Source organism: Polypterus senegalus, chromosome 3 (assembly GCF_016835505.1).
Source record: "Polypterus senegalus isolate Bchr_013 chromosome 3, ASM1683550v1, whole genome shotgun sequence".
In the NCBI taxonomy this organism is placed as follows: Eukaryota; Metazoa; Chordata; class Cladistia; order Polypteriformes; family Polypteridae; genus Polypterus; species Polypterus senegalus.
This window is the reverse complement of record NC_053156.1, coordinates 76,643,115-76,670,422: the sequence shown is the minus strand read 5'-3', so window position 1 is coordinate 76,670,422 and position 27,308 is coordinate 76,643,115.

The window sequence follows — 27,308 nt, the reverse complement described above, 5'->3', positions numbered from 1 at the left end:
TGCAAATTTAAATTACTATGCACACGCACAAAATTTAGAAGGAGTGCGATTCATTATCAGTCATTTCATACAGTTCTGCGTACTCACGTTTGATAACTCCAAACTTTCTTGTGCTTACGGCTGTTGGTATACGCACTAGTTTAGAGCTTTTTACGACGCTTGATAAATGAGACCCTGGTCCTTCTTTTTAGAAATTTGTTTGCCATTTTTCTGCCAGTATCCTAACATTCCTGTTGTGCTCCCTGCTGTTGCGTAACAAGTACTCAAGTAAGGCTTTTACTATCAATAAAAATATACCAGGGCTGAATCTTAGACCAATCCATTATAGCATGAGTCTTTTTACTTCTCTTATATTTTCTAAGATATCTTCTTATTGCATGTTAATATTTTATTCACTGATCCAGTTTGTGCTCATCTACATTCTGCATTACATTTTTGCAGTTTTCCTTCAAACTCTTCTCTATATCTGCTTACCTGAACAATTTTAAACATAAATATTCATCCCATCCATCTACGTCCTTTTGCTTGTCTGGTTGTGGAAGCAGCAGTCTAAGCTAAGAATAATTTGCACAACTTTCATATACTGCTCTGGCCTATTACTAAGTGCATGGCCTATAAATACTGTATTTGCTACTCTCAAACTTACACATCACAGGGTTATCTAACTATATCTGCAGAAATTCCCTCTTTTTATTTGCTAAGTTCATTATCTTTGATTTAAACTTCAATGCTAATATTTGATGCTGACCTTAAATTCCTTTACCACCTTTTCCTTACTTCTCATTAAATGCCTCTTACCTTTTCTACTTTAAATCCCACAGTAACAGAAACAATGTTCTCACTAATTTAATTTGAATATCTACAGGACTGTAGATATATTGCAGCTTGATATGGTGTTAAGACAATATAATCATTTAAATTAATAAAATTGTTCCTTTAGTTTGCCACAATACAGTGTCTATAGCGCTGAACTAATATTTTTAATGTATTTTTCCTTTCTTCCAGGACCACTTTCCTCCAATGAACAGTGCCCCCACACTAACCCTACAGCATTAACAAATCCTACCACAGAATGAAGACCTTTGAGAGGCTGGTCTTGGACTGCATGAGTCCTCTTGTGAAAGACCACTTGGATCCAGTGCAGTTTCTCTATTGCACAAAGATTGAAAAGGAGCATATATGAGTAATTGTCTGTCTGCTCCACAAACCTTATTCCTATCTGGACAAAGGTGACAGCACTGTGAACATATTTTTTTCTCCAGTGCCTTCAATATGATTCAGTCATTCATGTTAAGGGGTAAACTCAGAGAATTGCAGGTGATTGAGCCGTTAATATCCTGGATAATGGACTACTTATCAGGCAGTTTATATCGCTCACGGACTGTGTTTCTGATGTGACTGTGAGCAATTACGGAGCACCACAAGGAACAGTCCTGTATCATTTTCTATTCACTCTGTACACCTCCGACTATACATATAACACCCACATATATCATGTCACCTGCAAAATTTCTCAGATGATTTTACATTAAGGGAATTTGTTTAATTAGGGGCATGAGACAGAGTATTAGGAGTCAGGTAGAAAACTGTTTACTGGTTTAAAGAGAAATGTTTTCATATTAATATTTGCAAAACCAAACAACTTGTCTGTGGTGGGCTTGCGCCTGCCGGGTTTGTTCCTGCCTTGTGCCCTATATTGGCTAGGATTGGCTCCAGCAGACCACCGTGACCCTGTGTTAGGACATAGTGGGTTGGACAATGACTGACTGACAAACAACTGGTTATTGACTTTTGCTAAACAAAACTTGGGGTTCCACAATAATTGCTGACTGACTTGTCTCGTAACACAGAGGAACTACAGTATATGAGAAAGGACAGGACAGACTGAAAGATTCTTAGGAAACTATCTATCTATCTATGTTATAATAAGTTTGTTATAATATTAAGGTTAATGTCACTGTCTCTGTAAAACACTTTTAAATGATTCATTCACATGTGCAGGCTAAGTTTGGCACACAGGAACTAGTCTGCCTGCATTTAGAAAACCATTACGTTAGCAGTTTGAAGAATGAAGGGAACAACTGCAGTGTAGGCATTATGCTATTCTTATATTTTTGGAGGTGGGGTTGAGTCTTTTACTTTCCTTTTTTGAGACCAGAGAGGACTAGCACATGGAGCAGGCAGTATAAAAGGCTTGGACAATGGCCAAACCCTTCGAAGCTGACGGCCGGATGATGTTATCGTCATCTGTCCTGAAAATCCTTTCAGTGCAGCAACGGAAAATAGCGGACTGGATACATCAAGTTCCCACCTTGTGTATTGTCTGCTATAGCTTCCTCCGTTTGTTATGCCTCATAAATCATTATTAAAGAAAGCTAAGTTATTCATTCTTTTGTGATTGTTACCACCGTATCACTATGTGAGTGATATTGCCTTTTAATATCATATCTCTATATTTTTCGGTTACTTAAAATGTTGCAATTTAAAAGAGCTTATTCCAATTAGTAAGCTTTTGCTTCTAAAGGAAACTCTTCTATATGTTAAGTAGTTCTACAAAACTACTTTGACTACAAAATTGACTTATAACAATTTTTATATATTTTCTGTTTTGTATGTTTCCTTTCCATTCATCACTCATACAGCACACTGTTTACTTTTTATAGGTTATGCTTGAAGCCAAAAGGATGCCGGAAGTCTTCTGTGTAATATTTTGCCTTTCAAACACTTCTCTTATCTTAGGTCAGAATAGTTATTTCATCCATATACAAAAGCACCTTTAACATTTTGACATTCACTACATCTTAACTTGTGTCATTTATTAAACTGTCTGCTATAAGTTCATACAGGCAACCATTGGCCTTGAGAGAATATGGCATATGTGCGCATGATTGAGACAGAGAATCATAAAGTACTGATGGCACACCACTTGGTATGGCTATAGAACCCAATCTGTGAGTGAAAGTTCCTGTGGCGATGACTGCACAAATAGATGCTGCTGCCTGAGTTTGAATCCTTGATTACTTTTTGCCATGCTCTCTCATCTGCTGCAGCTTCATTCAGTGTTGGCTCTCTTTTGCTGGTTTCTAACTACTGTAGATCTCCTGTTTACAGTGAACATGACTATATACGCATCCTTCCTAGTTGTTGAAGTCTGCGCCAATGGAGTTCATGTCAAGCTTGCAGACATCCATAAATCAGAGTTAGGAAGGATCTTGTGCCCTGGTGCCAGCAGCCATGTTACTATACAAGGACAGAGAACAGAGAACTAAGACGTTGGGTCATTATGAACAACTCATCTGATCATCTGTTTTAAAGTCTTGTTAAATTGTTCAATCAGTCCATTCATCTGTGTATGGTAAACAGTCGTACTTAATTTCTTAATGGCAAGGTTGTCACATAATTGTTTCATGATGTGAGAAGTAAAAGGCATGCCCTGATCAGTTAAAATTTCAGATGGGATGCCAATACAAGTAAAAATCTCAAACAGAGCTTTGGCAACAGCAGAGAAATTGGATTTTCTCAGAGCAACCACTTCAGGATATCGCATTGCACAGTCAACCAGGACAAGAATATATTGATACCCATTTTTACTCTCAGGAAAAGGGCCTACAATATCTAATTCCACCCGATGAAAAGGACTATACAAAATAGGCAGAGTTGAAATGGGAGCCCTTGGAGATTTATAAGTAGAGATGATCTGGCAGTCAGGACACGAGCCACAGAATCGTTCAACATCTTTACCCATATTCAGCCAATAAAAACGCTTTGATAATTGATCCCTAGTCTTATCAGCCCCCAGGTGCCCACCCAAGACATGAGGATGGGCCAACTGCAAAAGAATGTCCCTATGTACTTCAGGTACAACTAACTGTTCAATAAATTCACCCACTAAATGATCCGAAATCACTCTAAAAAGACAGACCTGATCACATCGGAAACATCAGCGTTCAGCACCACTGCCAAAATATACGCGGCGACGTCTACAACCATTAGCTTCTGCAGATGTAGCCATATCATTAACAACTGAACCCTGTGACGATGTGGGTTCGGCTCCACGCTCCCATTGCTTTTTGGAAGCACTTGAACCCAACACTGTCGGTAATGTCACCGATGAGCTAGTCAGTGAAGGCAATAACAATCGAGCAAGGGAATGGTAAAAAGTGCAAAAGTGCTTTTATTCAAAAACAATAATTAAACAAAAACATGTGTTCAAATAAAGTGCAGTGCTTCTCAAAAATCTTCATTAAATAAACAATCCATTAAAGGAAAATATGGAGGTTTAAAAAACAATAAATAGAAAAATCTTCTAAAAACAATGAGGTAAAATAGTACAGGAAGTAATATGTTAAAACCAAAAGCCCGGTATCTTCTGCTTCCAAGGCTCCCCTGCTAAACTCATCTGGTCTGCTCTACAGAAGAGTTGCTCACCTGCAGGATCAGCTGCCCTTCAATCAGTTCCGGTAGCCCTTTGACCCTTGGCTTCATCAGGCTCCCAACCGGACCAAGACTTGGGTTATTTCCCAGCGGCCAAGGCACTCACGCTGGGACTACACCAGCCCAAAGTCTTCTCGACTCCTGCTCCTTCTACGGTCAAGTCGATTCCACTGGTCACTCCAGCTGCTTAGTCACTCATAGTCAAAGTGCTTTACATATTAAAGAATAGAAAAATGAAAGACACAATTATAAAACAAAATAAATCAACATTAATTAACATCGAATAAGAGTAAGGTTCAATGGCCAGGGGACAGAAAAACTCCAGACGGCTGGAGAAAAATAAAATCTGTAGGGATTTTATGCACTCGGTGAGAAACGCCCACACCGCAGATCGCCCCGTGGCTTGCTATGGCCCAACGCCCCCTTGCTAAGCCGCCTCGAGTGCGGTGATTATTTATTTAAAAACTGGCCCTTACTGACAGCGCTGTGGACCCACTATACCACAGACCCCCCCAATTGCCTTTCCAAGGAAACTGGATTTTCAGGCCTCGCAGCCCGCTGATGCTCTAGGCATTACTCTGGGTGATGAACACTCCTGGGGCAACCTTGTTGAGGCTGATAGTGAGCACAAAGCAGAGCAAATCCACCTCCCTGTCTCCAAGCAGCCTGGGAACCTTCCAAACGTTTGGCTAAGACTATAAATGACTCAACGTCGTGATGAAGAAACTCATCCCAGAGGACTGTGGGTACCCCCGCCAGCACGATATCCATGGCAACTTTTTCCACAACACGCTCGATCTGGTCCCCTTCAAAGCAGCTGTGAACTTGATTAATCAAGTCTTGTAACTGAGCTCTAATGGGACTTTCCATACCCAGTCTCCAATGACGAAGCACAGAACCTTTATCCAGAAAGGTTGTAGTTTTATGTAAAACAACTTGTTCCTTCAAGAAGTCATAATTGCCAAGCTTATTGTTAGGCACATTCCGCAATGCAAGCAAGGTATCCCCAGACAAAAAGGGGGTGATGATGGCAGCCCAGTTTCGCCTGTTCCTGCACATTAAAGTCGCCACATGTTCAATGGTTAAAAGGAACATCTTTCGGTCATCTGTAGGACCCATCTTTATCAGTAGATCCTTAGGAGGAACAGAAGGCATAGCTGGCGGGTCATCTGGATCAGGAGGAAGCAGAACAGTTTCAGCGAATTGAAACAGTTCCTCAGGATTCATCTATGCACCCTACTTCTGGCACCACTTGTCATGCTTGGGTCACAGTGTTGCACAGAAGCACACAGGAGAATATAGAGACAGGAACTTTATTCAAACACTTCAAACAAACATAAGTCTCTTTCAGGAGTTAATTGAGCTCCGTGTGTAAACAGAGGGAGACAGTTCCATCTCTCAATTAAAAGAAAAGAAAATCTTCCTCTTCATAGGGGTGCACCACCTGGAGCGGGACCCCCAATACAAGCAGAGGATCTCTTAGGGAGAAGAGAGACAAGGCAATGAGACAAAAAGACAGCTGCTGTACAGGCTTTTAAATGTTTGAAGCCCTGCACGAGAAGCAGATCATGAGACACTGCAGAAGCAGCAAGCCAGCAGCTAAAGAAGCAAAGAGGAGGTAAAACTGTTTGTATCACTGTTTAAGAGGGAGTTTCAGAGGGGTTCATTCAACACTCTTCTTCACAATATATATATGATCAACTGGGACACCTATAGCATGTAGCAGTGCTGCGACGGGCAGACGCCCAAACTATTGTAAAAGCATTCTCGGATATGTTCACACATATTGGTGTCCTTTGCCAGATTCTCACTTATCAGGGTACAAAGTTTCGGAACTAAGCATTTACACTCCATGGTCTGCAGATGAATGGCCTGACTGAACGATTTTATAAAACCCTAAAAAAGATGATTAGGTGTGCAGCCCATGATGATCCAACTTCTTGGGATACAGTTGTACCTTTCCTCTTGTTTGCTGTCTGGGAGGCCCCGTAAGTGTCAATCGGGTCCCTATGAACTATTATTTGGCCGATGACATTTTTCGGGATGACTGGACAAGAAATCATGAGATCCAACCGGGGGGAGGATTGTCGACCAAGTCATTTCACTGCAAGAGCAGGGTGCCAGATTGTCCTCTATTGCGGTGGAGCATAAGCAGCGTGAGCAGGAGGCACAAAAACTTTATTATGACACGACAAGTTTAAGAAGGGAGATCTCGCGCTGGTGTTGATCCTATCCAATCCACATAAATTTTGGGCTGAATAGTAAGGGCCGTCAGTGGTAGAAGAGCGTATGTCCCCTGTGAATTATAAAGTCAGAATTCTTGGTTGCATTTTTGCAAGTTTTGCATGTTAATGTTTGAAAGTAGTGACATAACCGTCACAAAGTCCTGGTCACCTGGGGTCGCTATTGGGGATGATTTAACTGACACCCAGGAAGTGGAATTACTATTAGTTATTGTGGGAAACTTGGACATCTTCTCAGCAATGTCTGGCTGGACGACGATTGCAGAACACAGGATTTTCACTCCACCCAGTGTTACTATACAAATGCCACCGCATCACCTACCAGAGGCAACAAAGGAAGTGATACACAAAGTTAAACAGATGGTCCAATTAGGCATTATTTGGCCAAGCAAAAGCAAGTGGCGGATCCCAATTGTACTCGTTTCAAAGTCCAATGGTTCAGTTCTGTATTGATTTCAGGTGTATGAATAAGATTTCCAAGTTTGACGCATACCCAATGCCGCGTTTGGATGAGTTGTTGGAAAAGCTTGGGCAGGCTTCGTATATTTCCACCCTTGACCCCACGAAGGGTTAATGGCATTTCCCCTTGGAGAAGTCTAGCTGTGAGAAGACCACATTCATCACTCCAGATGGGCTGTTTGAATTTACAGCACTCCCATTTGGTCTCCATGGTGCACTTCTGACCTTTCAGCGAATGATGGACCAGATCCTGTGTCCACATTCCACATATGTGGGTGCCTATCTTGACAATGTGGTCACTTTCAGTATGACTGGGAATCTCATCTCGTCCACCTTCGGGAGGTGTTTGACAGTTTATGGCTGGCGGGGTCGATGGCCAAACCTAAGAAGTGCAAGCTGGGTATGTCGGAAACCCACTATCTGGGATATTACATGGAGAATGGTTTTCTCAAGCCTCAAATGGACAAGGTCGGGGAGGTGCTTGCAAATCCCCATCCTGAAACACAGAGGTAGGTTTGTTCCTTCCTTGGGCTCACGGGGTATTACAGGCGGTTCATTCCCAATTTGGTGAATTGGGCTTCCCCCCTCACTGACTTGATAAAGGGCAAAAAGAATCGTAGTGTTATCGGGCCCGACGCCTGTGAGAGAGCTTTCATGGACCTAAAAGCTGCTTTATCATTATTCCCAGTTTTGTGCAATCCAGACTTTTTGAAGGAATTTATTCTGCAAACAGATGCTACCACTTATGGTTTAGGAGCTGTGTTCAGAATCAGGCTCACCTCAGCAACAAACTCTGAAAAGAGCATCTGACTATTTCAGGACACACAGAATGTTTCAATTTAAGTCATGAATTTTCAATTGATAAAGGTGCTTATAAATGTACTTGGCATCACTTTACCCTATCTTATTCAAGCTATGGTAATAAAGTAAAACTACTGAACTGTCAGATTAAAAAAAATACAATTAGTGTGAGTTTGTTCAGATGTCCTTGGTGTAAGCTAACTAAAATTATAAAATTCAAGAAGGCTGAAAAGATAGCAGCTAATTCAAACCCATCAATCCAGGAAACAGGAAAATTCTCTATTTTACATAACGTCATGCACTGTCACAAGGTGCATTATAGAGCAAGCAAAATTCAAATATAGATTAGAGTAAAACTAGCAATATAAAAGGATGGGAAAACTGTGAACAGGAAAAATGTATACATTTCCTTTAGTGAACTCAAAATTCACATTTCAGAGTTTTATACTTTTGGGTTAAATTGAAAACGTGTGGAATGACTAGCAGCCTGAGGAAACATCAAAATAAAAACACCACAATTAAAAAAAAAGTAGATCATAGTCTGAATTTGATTTTCAAGATAGACAACAATTAGGGAAAAAGAACATTCCAAAGAAAAGAAGACAATGCAGAATGAACTCTTGCCAAGAATTTTGTGAAGGGTTTGGAACAGTGAGAAAGTCTGTGTCAAAAGATCACCACATGTTTCATGGTCAGTCCATATTTTACCTTAGGAATAGATTCTCCTCCATCTCTTGGGATTTTTGGACATTTCCTTTGAATCAAACCAGTTAAATTATTATTTAAGTAGCTCCAGCAAATATTTGGTTGGTATTTTACTATAGCAGTAAAATTGGTGTCTATGGGTACACATCAGCAATGAAGGAAGATGCAATACAGATGTGTGCCTTTATTTATATTAGAGATCAAGAAGGAAGTAGATTGGACAGTGGCTGATACAAAGCTAGGGGTAAGGGTAGTCAGAACATCACACTGGATAATCTCAATGAAATACTGAAGAAATCTGAAACTTGAATGAATGTTATGAGAAGTGGAAAAAATTAATTGACCTCAATACCTGTAATTGACCTGTTAATAACAGCAAAATGAATAAAGAATTTGTATTATTCTCCTTTTTATTCATAGACCGATTCTTTGAAACTGTAGGAAAGTTTTTAATATTAGGATGTTGTATTTTTGATAATGTAGAGGAGGAAAGGAAATTTTAGAGGAAACATCAGTATTACAATATTTTTAAATTAAATACAATATCTTCATAAAATGATTGTCACTCTGTGGAAATACAATAATTATCAAGGCACATTTAAGCATTGATTTTGGAAGTTTAAACACTGCTTAAACAGAAATGTAAATGAATTTTATCTCTTTAAATCAATTAATCACTAATTGTATTACTTTTTATGGTGAATTTGGTATGATTAATTTAATGTATTTTATGGTAATTTTAATAATGCAAATGTTATGTTTAATGTCTGCTGTCAATAGAGTGGCTGAGAAGCTCTGCAATGGTCCAATGCATGTATTTATAATACAGAGTTTAAGGGTCATCTAGGGTGCTGGCTTGGCCCACTCTACTGAATACAGTATACTACTAAAATAAATCTCCAATAAATGTTAGTATTTTCTTAAAATGATTTTTTAAAATAACAAGTAATTCTAATATCTATATATATAATTCACTAAGGCAAGACAACCATGAAAAGCACGCCGGAAGGGCGTGGATTCACTAAGCCGCCGACAAGTGAGACACCTATGGCGCACGAAGGAAGGAGCCACGCCCACCAACTCCATTGGATACGGCGACAACTCGCAGGGCCACGCCCACCAAGTCGGACGCAAGGACACAGAAAAAGTGGCGTCATTTATATTCGTCTGTCGTGGAGGCCACATGCGGTGCAGGGCAGGTTAATGTCATGCACCTCCGAGTACGTTGACTGTTCATAGAGGCGAGTTTCGCGGAGGTGAATCGCCATATGCAGCAGGTGAGGGGTATCTCATGGGATCTTTAAAACAATCCTTTACAACTGAGGTTAAAACACAATGAAGTAAGCAGTCTTTAAAAACCGATTTTTCGGTTACAACGCATGATCGCTTGCACCATAGCAAACTGTTTTACACACTACATACAGATTCGCATCCGCGACAAACATGCGTCTTCTTAGATGCTCCTGCAGGAACACGGAAGACGTTTTCCTACCCACCAACACTCCTTTTTCACCGGCCCGCCCCTCGCTCTCTAGGCATTCACACTGCCTGCCCATGTGCCCGGACGCAAAAACTCACCGACCACCCAGTTAGCCTCTTTCGTCTTTGCTAGGAGTCCACATGCACGTCTAAGCCACGTTGACTTTTCATTATTCTTTTTGGTTTCGACACCATGAAAAACCATGCGAAAGGAACAACGAAGCCCCGCCCAGAAACTCTACCCCTCCTCCCACGTGCTCAGGAACGCACCTCAGACCACTGCCCGCCAAATCAAACAGCTCATCAAACACATACTCACTCGCATTGGTCTGTGCTCCGGTCCAAACTCAGCTGTGAGCCACGTTGACTATTCTTTTGCCCTCCATGGCTGCCGCTTCAAATGTATTTCATGGAAACAACAATTCTTTCAATGTTATGGAAATTCCTGCTTCAGGTAATTGTTTGTTTCTGTCAGTCGGGTTTTTTTTGAAGAAATGTCATTGACTAAACTGTTGCTCTCAAACTTCGTGACATGGCTCTTAGCTTTGTTTGCCAACATTGGGATAACTTTGGTGACGTGGTGTCCGTTGTTCTTAGTCACAGAGGCATTATTATACAGTCTGCTCAACAATACGCTGATTACATGAATACGTCCAGACTCTATGGTGCAGCGTGTCAAACGGTTTGCGAGGGGTATCCCATGGGATCCTTAAAACAATCCTTTACAACTGAGGTTAAAACACAATGAAGTGAGCAGTCTTTAAAACTAAGTTTTCGTTACGACGCTCCACCACGTGCTCCATGGCAAACTGTTTTACACGCTACATACAGCAATTCGCATCCGCGACAAACATGCGTCTTCTTAGATGCTCCTGCACTTTGTTCACACACCCCTCCCACCTCGCTACTACCGTGGTCAGGTGTCTTGGTGGATTATATATAGAAAGGCAGCCGAAACCGCACAGAGCAATGAAAAGTCTACAGTTCCATCTTTTCATTCACTTTCTGTTGTATCCTCAAACCCTCCCTTTTAGACAACGGTGTCTTTCCAGAAGTGTTTAGCATTCAATAAATAATTATGCATGACATTGACCGTGTGTCTACCCGGCGTGGGTAAGCCGTTGAGCCCCATTCGGGCTGCAAACCGTGGAATTCCCACCAAGTGCAACTCATACGCTCCCCAGGGCCGATCCTGGCGACGGGCAAAACGCGCCCGCGACGGGCGCCAAACTCAAAGGCGGCCGTTGAGGAGACGTGCAGCAGCCGGCGAGCTGCGACCGCGGCTGTCCGCCTTTGAATTTTAAAGTCTGAGCGCGCCGACGACTATAGCAGCGGCGGCGTTTGCAGTGAGCAAAGTTTGACAAACTGGCGTGTATTGTAGTCGATGCGTTGATGCCTATTAGGGACTCCACATACATAGCGATTTGCTCGCGCGCGGGCAAAAGCCTTTGATGGTCGCCGCTCATCGCACGCTCTGTCTGAACGGTTCCATTGCTTACCATGTGTTTACGCACGCTCTCTAAATGTGTGTAGTCCCTTAGTCAACGTTCAACTTGCATATTTCATAGTTACGTCGCGGCGATAGATTTCATGTGAGACGCGTACGTTCCTCAACGGGATTGCGAGTCAAGAGAAGCGGCAAAAGACAGCGGAGCTGCGGCGATCTCTGAATTGACTGTCACTGTGTGCAGAGCTGCCTGTCGCTTAGAACGATTAAATAAACCGCTTTCTAATCTAGGCTGGTTTGATTTGAAATTAATCGTTTGAAATTAAATTTTATTTATACATCCCGACTCTAACCCTAACACCGTCATAATCCTGTTTGAAGTAGTACATGTAATAGTAATATCCGTCATATCATAATAGAAAATAGGTACGTAGGGCGGCGAAACCACATTCGCACAAAGGCGCCGTCTACCCCGGATCGGTCCTGACGCTCCCACTGGTTGCGTCGCGACAAACGCGCGTCTTCTTAGATGCTCCTGCACTTTCTACGCACCCTCCCACCTCGCTACTACCGTGGTCAGGTGTCTTGGTGGATTATATATAGAAAAGCGGCCAAAACCGCACAGAGCAATGAAAAGTCCACGTCAGTCACATGTGCATCTGGACTGTGTAAAGACGACGACACAAGTGACAAGTTGGAGGTGGGCACGTGACCGGGCAGTACATACTGAACGAGAAATCAGCAGACTAGCATGACGGACGGAGCTGAATGGACGTCCTTCTCTCCTCCCGTTCCACTCTCCCGCCGTGAACCCCCATCCCTCCGTCTGGCAGCAGAAGGCGCGAGGACGATCCGCCGGTTTTCAGTCACGGACGATTGTGTGTTGGTTCGTTCCGTGCATTGTTACAATGTTGCTTTTCTTGCTGATTTATTACATTACCGGTGTTTCAAATGTTAATTTTCTCTGTGCTTAAAATTCAATAAAAACCGCCTGATTATGCGCGTATGGTACGCGGGTTGGCTAGTTTTAATAATTACAGTAGCTATTAGAATCTTTAATCCATTTTGTCTTAAGTAACTCTCTCTTGCACATTACCTTTCCTTATCCTTCTAAGAAATATTCAGAGTTTCTTAAACATGGATTAATATATTATTTCAAGTTTATCTTGAGAGAAGTAATTTCTGAATGTATATTTTGCTCACAGTAGCGTCTTCTTTTTTTAAGTCACATAGTCATTACTCTTGGCAAAATACCTCCTAGTCAATACTGAAATGGCAGCATGCATGCAACAGTTTGCACAAATCTCTATTACATGTTACACACATCCCTGTTAGAACATATGTATTAAATTGTGTCTTTTCTGAAAATGTCTATTTGGTGAGGTCAGTAAAAAAAACTACAGATTTTTCAACTTTGAATCCTGCACTTGAATGTTAATGCCAAGTTTACATATTCTAAGAAAACACTTATTTTGTCACAATTCAAATAAGTAAAGAAACAAATTTAAAAAAGAGAAAATTCTATCATTTAACTATACTAGGTACAGTATACTTTTGACTTTTAAATGTGTAAATGTAAGTAAAATGTATTTGATGTTATAGCTTTAAATTACAAACAACTTCTGATATTTGACTTGGTATATGAGTTCAATGAGTAGCTAGGCTGATGACTTCAAAACTTTATTTTGATGGTCCCCCCAGCATAAATGTCAAGCTTCACCCATGGGATAATATTTATTCAGAAATTCTGAATGTGCTGGATGCTATTTAAATGTATTGTTCAGCACAATGCCTTGGGATGAATGTAGGGTGAAATGCTCCTGAATTGTCAAATTGGGGTGCTGATGCCCATTTGCAAAGAATGGGGTAAATGGTTTTAAAGGTTTGTATTTCTCAGCCTTTCCAGAAAAGCGTGAACGTTAATTTACAAATGTTTCTCAAACCCTATTTAAACTAAAAGGTATACAGTAATCCTCCTCGATCGGGGTTTGTTCCAGACCCCCGCGATAGGTGAAAATCCGAAGTAGAAACCATATGTTTGTGTGGTTATTTTTATATATTTTAAGCCCTTATAAACTCTCCCACCCTGTTAACATTATTAGAGCCCCTAGACATGAAATAACACCCTTTAGTCAAACGTTTAAACTGTGCTCCATGACAAGACAGAGTTGACAGTTCTTTCTCACAATTAAAAGAAAGCAAACATATCTGATCTTCAAAGGAGCGCCATCATAAAGGAGCGTCAGGAGCAGAGAATGTCCGAGAGAGCCGCAAAGAAAAGCAAACAATCAAAAATCAATACATGCTTTTAAGTATACAGAAGCACCGTGATAAAGCGGCATTTTGTAGAGGAGCGTCCGTGTCCTCTGTGCAAACAGCCCTCTGCTCACACCCTCCGTCAGGCAGAGAGAGCGAGAAAGATAGAGAGAAGCAAACAAGCACAGCGGAAGCATATCTTATAGCATTGAGGAGTTTTAGTTAATATGCAATACATGCTCTGATTGGGTAGCTTCTAAGCCATCCGCCAATAGCGTCCCTTGTATGAAATCAACTGGGCAATCAAACTGAGGAAGCATGTAACCTAAATTAAAAGACCCATTGTCCACAGAAAGCGGCGAACCAGTGAAAATCTGTGATATATGTTTAGATGTGCTTACATTTAAAATCCGATAGAGTGAAACCGCTGAAAGTCAAAGCGATATAGCGAGGATTACTGTACTAAATCCTTTGTAATCTACAAGTTCTTAACAACTAAGTATTTCATAAACCTTTTGCAATAACTATGGTGACAGACACAGAAAAAATTAAATTCACATTATGACAGCTTCTGAAGGTTTACAATGTATGCTTAAAATTAAAATTAATTTGTGTGATATTTTAAATATAATGTAAGTTAACAAATAAATGAACTAGTGTTAATTACAAAATCAAAAAGTTAATATTTTCTTTAAATGTTTTGAATTATCTGGCTGCAGCTAATTTTACTTTGACAGAGATGTTTTCTGTATTACAACTGGTTGTGAGGATAAGCGAGACCAAAGCAAGAACAGATTAGGATAAGAATTAGGAGTTGGTTTTGTATCCAGCAGGCAACGTTAGCTGCTTTGTTGGAATGAGTTCTTTTGTAATTGTGGTATGTTACATAACCTGAATCTATACAGATATAATATAAAAAGGCGATACCCCTCCCTTAGTGATAAGGCGGTAAGAAATCACATAGGAGAAATAACTTAGCTTAGTTTAATGACGGCTTACGCTGCATAGCAGACGAAGGAAGCCAATGGCAAAAACTCAGTTCAGGAGTGGGGGCCCGATGTGTAGAGTCTGCCATTTTTGCCATGCAATGGAGGGATTTTCAGGATCGGATGACATCTTCCATTTCTCCATTGGTTTCAAAGGTGTGCCAGGCAATGTTCCAAGGCTTTATATTCTTTCTTCATGTGCAGGCCCCCACTTAGGTGAATCATGCCATCCCCAACAAAGAAAAGAGGATACAGTTTCATGCTGACTTTGACACACAAAAATAGTATACAATGGCCCTCATTCTGACTGCCCATTTCATAGTTGTGTCTTGCTGTCTTGTCTTTTAATGCTTGCCTAGCAGTTCTAAATGATGAACCTCTGTGTTAAATGTGTCAACTGTGCATGTGAGTAGAAAGAAAAGTAGATTTATAAAATATATTTCCACAGAGCACAGTGATATATTAAACTTATACACTTATTACAAGTATGTATAATGTAACTATATTAAGCAAACTTTATCTAGAAGAATGTCAGTTCGAGTTTCCGACGAACATCTCCCAGACAAAACACTTCTACACATTGACTGAAGTGGACATACTCAAGTACTGGTACTGTCCGTCTTATTCTGATTTATTTTAGAAAAAGTAGTAGGAAGATTCAAGCACAGATATATTGTAAAAAGTACCAAGATATACTAATATTCAACTGAAAGAAAGTGGGGGAGGAGTTAATAACTAACACCTGTTTATTTATCCAGCCACCAGCCTGGTACTGCCTGCCATAACAGTTTTCTGCATTAAACATATTGCTGATTTTATAATCAATGAATACTTTTTAAAAATTTTGTGACCAATTGGCTTGGAGTTTCCTATGATATCTTCATCTCTGTCAATTTGATGGTGTGCCAAAAATTATGAAATGGAGCGTTTGACAATGGATGACTACTTGATGACAAGAGCTATTTCCTTCGTACATATCTATTGACACATACGTATAACTAACTATCAGACTGCATCCAAAGAACAATAAAACACAACATGTCTTCATATCTGTATATGGACATAGCAGTATAGAAAATGTGCTTCTGCTGTCTTCATAAATTAAACAAATGGAAGCAAGTTTCACTACAGCTGTGTCTTACTGTGACTGTTTTGTGTTCTATCTCCTACTACAGCAGCATTAGAAACATTTTTATTGTAGACTTCAAGATTCACAATTTTAGAGCAGAGGGTGTATATTAGCTTGGTATGGAGGTTAGCCAGGTCGCTCTTTACCATAAATATTTAGTTTTGTTCACCAGTTTCTAATTAAGAGATTTTAGTTACTTTGAACAGAGTATGATTGAGAAATAAATACAGCATTTACAATTTTAGGAAATATGTCAATTTGTAATATACACTGGAAACTTTTTATTCATTTGTTTTTAAGGATTGTGGAAAAAATAGTAGGCGATACAAATTAAATATATACAAGAACAATTTCCATGTTGATAGGTTGTCCAGGTTGTATCTGTGTGTCTGAAAGAGGGTAAAGTTAACTTGGAATGGGCTGCTTTGAACTGTCATCAGTTTTATTATTTTTTCATTGCTGAAATGACAACACCTTTCTGTCATCTAAAAGAGAAATTTCTCAATAGGAACTTAATAAAAACTTGTCATTTCGTTTTAAGGCAAATACAATGGGTGTCTAATTTGAGCTTATCTACCTTTATTTTATTCAACCAAAAGATCAAAAACTGCTTATAATGAAAGTATTGTCAATCGATTGTTTATTAATCGACTTATGGTGATTTACTGAAGGTTAATTCATAGGCCAGCTTAACAAAGTAGACATCACTTGTAAAGTGGCCGATTAAGAGAGGTTTTGGAACTCACTGTTATGTTGCCTACATGCATTGTAAAGTTGCTTTTTATTTGCTAAAAGTAATCATTTTGGGGAAACACAGGCTAGTTCAGGATTTCCTTTATATATACTGTTGAATACAAAGCCTTCTGACATAGTTAATGTTATTTTTTTATATTACTGTGATCTGAATGGATAAACATTTCTGTTTTTAAAACCTTATCTCATAAGATCATGCACTTAGTGTTTGCTCAATCGATTTTAATTAGATTTTTTTTTAAATTACAGTAACTATTAATAAATATATTTACATATATACTGAAAATTTACATAAATATTATTTAACATAAATATACACTCACCTAAAGGATTATTAGGAACACCTGTTCAATTTCTCATTAATGCAATTATCTAATCAACCAATCACATGGCAGTTGCTCCAATGCATTTAGGGGTGTGGTCCTGGTCAAGACAATCTCCTGAACTCCAAACTGAATGTCAGAATGGGAAAGAAAGGTGATTTAAGCAATTTTGAGCATGACATGGTTGTTGGTGCCAGACGGGCCGGTCTGAGTATTTCACAATCTGCTCAGTTACTGGGATTTTCACACACAACCATTTCTAGGGTTTACAAAGAATGGTGTGAAAAGGGAAAAACATCCAGTATGCGGCAGTCCTGTGGGCGAAAATGCCTTGTTGATGCTAGAGGTCAGAGGAGAATGGGCCGACTGATTCAAGCTGATAGAAGAGCAACTTTGACTGAAATAACCACTCGTTACAACCGAGGTATGCAGCAAAGCATCTGTGAAGCAACAACACGCACAACCTTGAGGCGGATGGGCTACAACAGCAGAAGACCCCACCGGGTACCACTCATCTCCACTACAAATAGGAAAAAGAGGCTACAATTTGCACGAGCTCACCAAAATTGGACAGTTGAAGACTGGAAAAATGTTGCCTCGTCTGATGAGTCTTGATTTCTGTTGAGACATTCAAATGGTAGAGTCAGAATTTGGCGTAAACAGAATGAGAACATAGATCCATCATGCCTTGTTACCACTGTGCAGGCTGGTGGTGGTGGTGTAATGGTGTGGGGATATTTTCTTGGCACACTTTAGGCCCCTTAGTGCCAATTGGGCATCGTTTAAATGCCACGGGCTACCTGAGCATTGTTTCTGACCATGTCCATCCCTTCATGACCACCATGTACCCATCCTCTGATGGCTACTTCCAGCAGGATAATGTCACAAAGCTCGAATCATTTCAAATTGGTTTCTTGAACATGACAATGAGTTCACTGTACTAAAATGGCCCCCACAGTCAAAAGATCTCAACCCAATAGAGCATCTTTGGGATGTGGTGGAACGTGAGCTTCGTGCCCTGGATGTGCATCCCACAAATCTCCTTCAACTGCAAGATGCTATCCTATCAATATGGGCCAACATTTCTAAAGGATGCTTTCAGCACCTTGTTGAATCAATGCCACGTAGAATTAAGGCAGTTCTGAAGGCGAAAGGGTGTCAAACACCGTATTAGTATAGTGTTCCTAATACATGTAATCCTTTAGGTGAGTGTATAAATAATGTATGTTTTTTGGTTATTTTTTTTTACTGTATATTTACTGGTTACACTTTTCACTTCTTGTCACTAGGGTGGATGTTAGTTCTACAATCCAAATTTAAAGACTTACCGGTAGGTGCCAGGTTGAGTAGCAGAACTGAGAGTGTAGTCTTCTTTGAAGTTCTACCTGTTCCGCACGCAAATCCAGTTAAGATTGTACTGATCAGAAGGCTTAGCACATGGCTCAAATGTTGTAATAGGAAAAAAGTGTTTAGGTTTATTGGACACTCCTTTTGGAAAAAATGAAACCTATTCCACCATGACAAGTTACATCTGAAACAGAGGAGCTTCAATGTGTTGGTGAGTCATATAAATACATTAATCAAGGATTGTTTAAACTAGGGAATAGAGGGGCAGGTAGTTTAGAACAGACCAGTTTTAGAACTGCACATGATGGGATAAACAATGGTGTGAAAAGAAATGCTGTATGCATAGCAAAGTAAATTCTAACCAAAATTTTAAGTGTAAAGGTACAGTCAGAAACACCGTAAGAATAGCTTGCCTGAATGCTAGAAGTATAAAAAATAAAACAAAATAAATTAGTTAAATGTACCTGAACATAATTATGATATTATAGCATTAACAGAATCCTGGCTAGATAACAAAGATGGGGATGAGTATCACACAGATAGGTAAACGTTTTTTAGGAGGGATAGAAAAAACAGAAAAAGGGGGTGCCATTTACGCAAAACAATTTAAATGCAAGTCTTCTTCAGTTGGAGGATGAGCAACGTCTCAATGAGGAACTCTGGATTAATCTGGAAAACATTAAGAACAGAGATCTTATTTTAGGAGTGTGCAATAGATTCCCCAAATACAAATAGTAATTTCAATGTGTATCATCCTCTTTAATAAAACCCCTGTGTGCGTCCAGGTGTCCGTGTGTGTGTGTCTTCTGGTGAAGTGCGCATGCGCGGGGCCACACGGCACGTGTTCAGTCTCTTCCTGTGATTTCCCTGTGTGTGCAGAGAGAGAGACACACACAGGTGCATGCGCGTGAGAGACAGACAAACAGACACGCAGGCCCGCCCGAGAGACAGACATACATGCACGCACGCACACACACACACACACATACGCAGGCAGGCCCGCGTGAAAGACAGACATGCACGCAGGCATGCAGGCAGGCCCGCGTGAGAGACAGTCACGCACGCACGCACGCACGCGCGCGCGCACGCGCACGCACACACACAGGCAGGCCCGCATGGGGGACGGACATGCACGCACACGCACGCACGCAGGCCCACCACAGAGACAGACATGCACGCACGCACACACACACGCAGGCCCGGGACAGAGTCAGACACACACACACACAGGCGCACGCGTGCATTGTTGCAATGTTACTTTTCTTGGTTGTTTATTAGATTACGAATTTTTCAAATGTTCATTTTTTTCCCTGTGCTTAAAACTCATTAAAAAGGTGTTTTTAGCGAGCGGTCGTAAGGCTATAGCGAACTCTTGCAGTGTTAGTTTTCTCTGTTGTTCAAGGTTTTCTTAGTGTTATTCAATGTTTTTACATTTAGTTTACTATTACGCTGTGCATTCAATGGTGTAATTAACTATAATTGTGCTTAAAATCTTAAAAAATATATATATTTACATACAGTTCATACATTCTAGAACGGATTAATTGTATTTACATACAATCCTATGGGGGAAATTACTTCGGTTCCACTGTATTACCGTCTGACAAAATTACAGACATTTTACGGAAATACAAACCAGTATTACTGAGAGAGAAAATTAAAGGCACACAATACAGTGACGCATATTACAGCCATATACAAGGTCCCTTGCCATTTAATATAGACTGTTCCTACTAATGTTTATGCACTACTATTCTAGGGCCCATTATTGTAACGGGCTTAATGTCTAGTGTTTTTAATAATATTAAAAGTTTAAAGGAGAATATTATAGTCATGGACTTTAACTACTCAAATATTAACTGGGATACACTTGGAAAGAGTGAAGTACAAATTCAGGATGGACTGTTGTTTAACACAGTTATCTTAAATCACCAACATCAAGAGAGGCCTGTCTACCTTTAATAAGTTGTAATAATCTGGACAAAACAGATAGTTTAGAGGTGATTTAACTTCTAGGATCAAGTGATCATAATATAATACAATTCTTATTGTTTGGACAGAGCAAAAATATTTGGTAGGGCAAAATTTGAACAGACGTGTCAAAGTCTTACAGGGATAAACTGGGATAAGCAATTAGTGTGGATATAGTCAAGAAGCAGTTGAACAAGTTTAAAATGTTTTAGATACAATGCAAAACAGGTACATCCAAAAAAATGAAAATAAAAATACTGTGGGTAGGTAGGGAGATAAAACAAGAGATTTAAATTGAAAAAAAAGGCATTGTATATGGCCTATAACTCTAATGCTGTGTATGCGAGTATAAGGACAACCGATTAGAAGTGTATTAGGAAAGCTAAAAGGCAGTTAGTGAAGAATATGGAAGATAAGATGGAAAACGACTAAAAGAGATTCATTATTTTAGTTGAAAAAGAAGTGTCAAAGAGGAGGTGAAGTGTATCAGGAATAGTGAAGGGGAATTAAAATATACAGACAGTGAAATAGCAGATGCGGTAAACATGTATTTTTCTGATTTCTTCACATTTGACAAAATGCTTAACCTCTCAGTGGTGACAGAGACTACCAAGGAGGCACTGAGGGATTTAGGAAATTGTGAAAGGAGAAGCACTGGTTATGTTAAATAGAATGAAATAAAATGAGACACAGGACCAGATAATATTTATCCACAAGTGCTTAAGAAAGTTAGTGAGTACTTGCATAAACCATTGACATGTATTTTTATCAAGTCACTGCTCATTGGGTTAATTGGCAAATATTATTCCATTCTAAAGATGGGGTGATTGGGCAGATCCAATCAACTATAGACCAATAAGCTTAATGTACAGTCAGTATGAACATAGATGAGGAAATTCATGTTTTACTAACATGGTGGAATTCTCTACAGATGCAACAAAAATATACTGTATAATCAGAGTGGTGCATATGATATTTTTTGTCTTGACTTTCAGAAGGCATTTGATAAGTTCCCAGTTCAGGGTGTACTATGTAGATGGGTGCAGAATTCACTAAAACACAGAAAGCATATGGTTCTAGTGCGAGAAACCTTATCAGAATTGGATGAAGTTAAGAGTGATGTTGCTCAGGAATTACTGCTTGGACCACTGCTATTCTTAATATACATTAATGATTTGGATAGGAATACAGATAACAAACTGGTAAGTTCACAGATGATACTAGGCTAGGTGGATTGGCAGAAAATCTTGACTTTTTAAGTAGAAAGAGGCTTTAACAGTATACAAACTTGAGATTTCTGGCAGATGAAATTTATTGTAAGCGAATGTAAAGTGTTACATATGGGAAGTAATAATGTTAGGCTTAAATACACAATGATTGGTCTGAAAATTGAAAGTATGCCACATGAGTTGGATTTATTAGTCATAGTGGACATATCACTATCTATCTCCAGGCAGTGTTCAGAAGCCATTAATAAGGCTAACAAAATACCAGGTTATTTGCAAGTCAAATGAAGCTATGCTCAAATTTATAATACACGGGTGTGACCTCATTAGGAGTGCTTGTATAGTTGGGTGTGCAGGTTACACTAGAAAACATCCGGAGAATAGTGATTAAACTGATTCCAGGACTGCAGGTTATGAGTTATGAAGAAAGATTGAAACAGCTGAGAATTTCAGTGTAAACAAAATGAGATTAACACGAGAATCTCTGAAGACTACGAAAAAATCATAATGCCGGGCCACCATAAATTCTTTTACACCCTCCATTAGCGTCTTTTGTTTTGCAAATGTGCCAATCAGCACAGGCAGCAAGCAGCTTGCTATCCCATCTCCCCCAAATGATGCAGCTAAAGTTCTCCCAGCTAAAGTCTGTATATCTGGGTGTGAGGTAACTGAAATTGTGTAGGGGAATAATATATTGTTATTTAGAATACTTACATTTCATGTTTGTTCCGTGTGTACAATGATCTGGGTAAGTATAGGATGACAGGAAATGTGAGGCAAGAAATGTTGAACACGTAAAAATACACATAAAAACTTTTTTCATGTTATAGTTATAATGACAAAATGCTGATGTGAAGTTTTTAATGTGTGAAGACTGAAGACCAAGTATCAAATAAACACTTTCACAAAACTTATAACAAAACAAGTGTGCTTTTATTCAAGAATATAAAAAAGGAAAAGAAATCATTCAATTTACATGTTGCTGGTAATAAGTAAAAACCCAAGCCCAAATATCAATCGACAGAAACTTGATGTGTCTTTGGCTGCCGTAGAGGTAAGATCTGTTGCATTGTAATCAAACGGTTGTGGGTTTGATCCGAGATTCTCCCCATTTTGAGTAGTACAAAGGAATTTAAGGTGTCCCGGCATTGAGACTTTAGGCTTCAGAGATTCTAGTGTTAAGAGATGACATGATTGAAGTGTTTAAAATTATGAAAGGAATTTGTACAGTGGATTGAGACTGTTATTTCAGATGAGTTCAATTAGAACACAGGGACACCTGGAATACGTGCCTACATAGTTGACAGAAGGACTTTAAATACCTTCAAAACTAAACTTAATGATATTTTGGAGGAAATAAATGGATACGACTGATAATATCTTTTGGGCTGAATGGCCTGGTTTTGTTTCCAAATGTTGTAATATTCTAAAAAATAACTATTTATTTAAATGCATAAGTTCCATAGCTATCCATGAATGGATGATTTTTTTTTTAAATACTAGTGGGTTCCTGATTTTAAAAGGACACTTGCTGGATAGAGTTGCACAACAAGGTAGTATATATTACAGATTTCTGTTTTTCCTGCATATTAGAAAATCTTCCGAAGCCCGAAGAACCAAATATATATGCAAAGAGACCTTCCTAGAATGAAAAGTTCCTTTTGTCTAATAGTGGTTCTACAAGATCCACAAAACCCAGTAAAATTAGAACCATTATTTTTAAAGTATAGTTTGACAGTCCTTCCAATAAATTTACCAAGTTATTAGTTTTGCTTTACATTGTATGATCTTATTTTAATATATCCCAGTCTTTAGTTGCAGACTCTACCTGTCTACCTGGTGTACCTGATGGTGCATTCTGTTAATGTGGGTATTTAAAACAAAAAGGACTAAATCAACTGGGTTTTTTTTGGCTGCTGAAGCCATTTTCTAATTGTTGATTATATCTTGGGTTTACAGAATACAACATATTTGTAAGCTGCAGTACAGTGTAAGCTGGGAACTTTTAATGCATTGTGCTCATATAGACATGTGTTATTGTACATATATTCAATTATATCTTTACATCAATAACTGCAGTAGTTTGCTTCTGTTTGTTTGGAATGTTACTCTTTTCAAAGCTACAGTATGTCCTGCCTAGCACCAATGCCGCCTAGGCAGACTTTAACTTTCCATTAGCTTCATATTAATAACTTTTGGCATTTGCTGGAAAAAATACTGCGGGATGTCTGAAAGCATAATTTCTTCTGTGTAATAATTATCCAGTTTTAATTTCCTGAAAATGTACGGCCAAAAGGAAAATAAAAAACTGTTATATAAGTTGTGGATGCCATATACTAAAAAAAAAAAAACAGCTCAATGTATGCAAATGACTGAATTTCAAATCATGTATTTTCCTACATTTGATTCAAACCTAAATACGCCACTAAACAAATAAACACGTGAGATGTTCAAAAAAAAAAGGTGCCTGTTACGGATATAAAAGCACTTGCGACGCAGTGCCTCCCGTGTTTATTACAGGATCACACTCTAATATAATGTAACAGAGCTACTTCAGTTATCTGAGCGCCGACCTCGAATCAACTGCAATGCAAGACGAGCTAATCGATCACGTGGAGTATTTCTGTTACTATCCAGGCAATGTCTCCTGCACAAAAGAAGTTCGAACGCCTTCTGCTTCTCTGCTGCTTTATATTCTGGCAGGCTTTTCTATAGTAGTAACATTTTGTGGAAATTTAGTGGTAATTATTTCTATATCTCATTTCAATCAACTTCATACACCAACAAATCTCCTAATTCTGTCTTTGGCAATAGCAGATTTTTTTGTTGGCATTTTAATTATGCCCATCCTTGCCATTCAGTCCATAGAAACATGCTGGTACTTTGGTGAAATATTTTGCTTTATATATTCATTTTTCCTTGCTCTTATAACTACAACTTCAATTATTACTTTGGCTGTGATTGCTATTGACCGATACATCGCTATTTGCCACCCATTAACTTATTCGAATAAAATAACGGTTCAGATCGGCGCTATGGCTGTTGCAGCAATCTGGACTTCGAACGTCACATATACTGGTACAATGATATTTTCTGGTGGAAATACTGAAGGAGTTATTGGAGTAGATCCTTGTCCAGGTGACTGTACTTTTGTGTTCAATTCTACATGGGCTACTATAGATCTTATATATTCGTTTCTTCTACCAGTTTTTATAATGGTAACGCTTTATGCGAAGATTTTTCTAATTGCAAAACGGCATGCGAAAACAATTTCTACTCAGCAAAGGAACTCTGTAGGAAAGAATAGGAATATTTCTAAAAAATCGGAAAGAAAGGCAGCAAGAACGTTAGGTATAGTAGTCACAGTTTTTATTCTGTGTTTTCTACCATTCTATGTGTGTTCTCTCCTTAACCAGTTCATGAATTTTGCGGTACCTTCTGTAGTAGCCTGGTCATGCTGTTGGATAGGATATGTTAACTCTGGTCTTAATCCAATCATATATGCTCTCTTTTACCCCTGGTTTAGAAAATCATTTAAACTTTTAATAACGTGTAAAATATGCAATCCGGGATCATCACTGATCAGTTTAATGAGTGATCATTAAGTTTCGATTCCCTTATTGTTATGCATTGAAATAGTTTTGTAAGTTTCAAATTTATATAGTTATTGAGGCTTTTCATTAAATGTTTTTACCTTAATACTTCTTTGCAGTTGCCTGTTTTTTGAGAATTTCAATTAAAATACCGAATATATTCATATGTCATATATATTTTGTAAACATATACGATTTGCGCAAACGTACAAGAGTTTCCTTACCTAATTACTACCTCAAATTATTTTAAATCAAAGATGAAAATGAAAAATATTTCATAAGTTCATTTTGTATTTTCTGGTGACAATCGACATTGTTCATATATTCAGTTTGTTTGTATAAATGTTTACTGAGTATTTAAAAGGCGTGTACAACTAACTTTGAATCTTAATATGCCCGTCGTATTTAAAAACAAACAAAAAAAGATCTATTTATTCAATAATTATTAATATTGGAATATTTTGTATACTTTTATTTTTATATCTTATTATTATATTCTTGTAATAGATACTTTCCTTATTGTGACTTTGCATAAAATTAAATTTTAGGTTGTATTTAAAAAGATGACTGTGATTATGATAATTATTATTATTACTATTATTATTATTAATATTATTATTATTATTACTATTATTATTATTAATAATAATAATAATAAATTATTTTGTATTTATTTAGTTTTAACTTAGTTTGTCGTTCGATCTTCTTCAAATAACTTTCTTAAAACGTTATATTGTGCCGGAAACACACAACAGAATAATATAATTCCGTTTGACAGTACTGTATTTGTCTTGAGCCACATATTCGCTTTGTAACGTTTCAGTAACAATCTTTACCATAACTGTTTTTTATTTAAAAATTTACAGTAACTTTTATTATATTAGAATGTACAGTCAATCGTTAAAGAGGAAGGGAAATTTTTGAAATCTTGGAAAACAAAAGGCAAAAGTACATCTCTTACTATAAACTGTGGAGATTTTTATGGACTGAATTCGCACAAACGTATATATCAATTAATTAAGTTATTTATTTACTTATACAATGAGCAGTGTTTTACCTGTCATTTTTATTACCATCTTGACTGTTTCTTTTAATCTATATTCCATTTCATTCCATTCCAGATATACTGAATTTTCAAGATTTATGATATATGTATTGTTTTTCTCATTTTATACTTTGGTGTTACCTGTAGAACTTTGTTATTTGTGTGTGCAATGACAGTTATACGGTTATTAATGAATATTTTCCACATGTGCTAGGAAGGAAAATACACCAAACAATGCAATGTTCAGGCTTTCTAGTGAAGTGATTCGTCTTTGTCTGACACATGTTTTTAAAACTTTGCAACTGAATTATGTTACTTAAAAACAAGCTTCTTTTTGATTATTTTTTCTTTCAAATGCACTTCGTCTTTGTGCTTATGTAGTTTTTACTACAACAACAAAAACATTTATTTATATAGCACATTTTCACACAAATAATGTAGCTCAAAGTGCTTTACATGATGAAGAATGAGAAAAAAGACAAAGTAAAAATTAAAATAAGTCAAAACTCATTAACATAGAATAATAGTAAGGTCTGATGGCCAGGGAGGACAGAAAAAACAAAAAAACAAACAAACAAAAAAAAAAAAAACTCCAGATGGTTGGAGAAAAAATAAAATCTGCAGGGGTTCCAGACCATGAGACCGCCCAGCCTCCTCTGGGCATCCTGCCTAACATAAATGATCAGTCATCATTTTATGCAGGGTTCTCATGGAAAGACTTGATGATGACGGTCACATGGACTTCTGGCCTTTAATCCATCAATGTAGGAACATCATGGTGCTTTGATTAGGTGGTGGTGGTGCAGGTCACCGCCACAAAAAACCGTGAAAAGAACATAAGAGAGAGTAGGGGTTAGTAAGGATTTTGGAGCCACCATGAATAGCTATGATAATTACAGAGCATCAGGATTAAACTAAAATGAAGTTATGAAAAAGCCATGTTAAAGTAATGTGTTTTTAGCAGTTTTTTAAAGTGCTCCACTGTATTAGCCTGGTGAATTCCTATCGGTGCATAACAACAATAGGCAGCCTCACCGCTTCTTTGAAGTTTAGCTCTTGGAATTCTAAGGAGACACTCATTTGAAGATGTAAGGTTACGATTTGGAATATA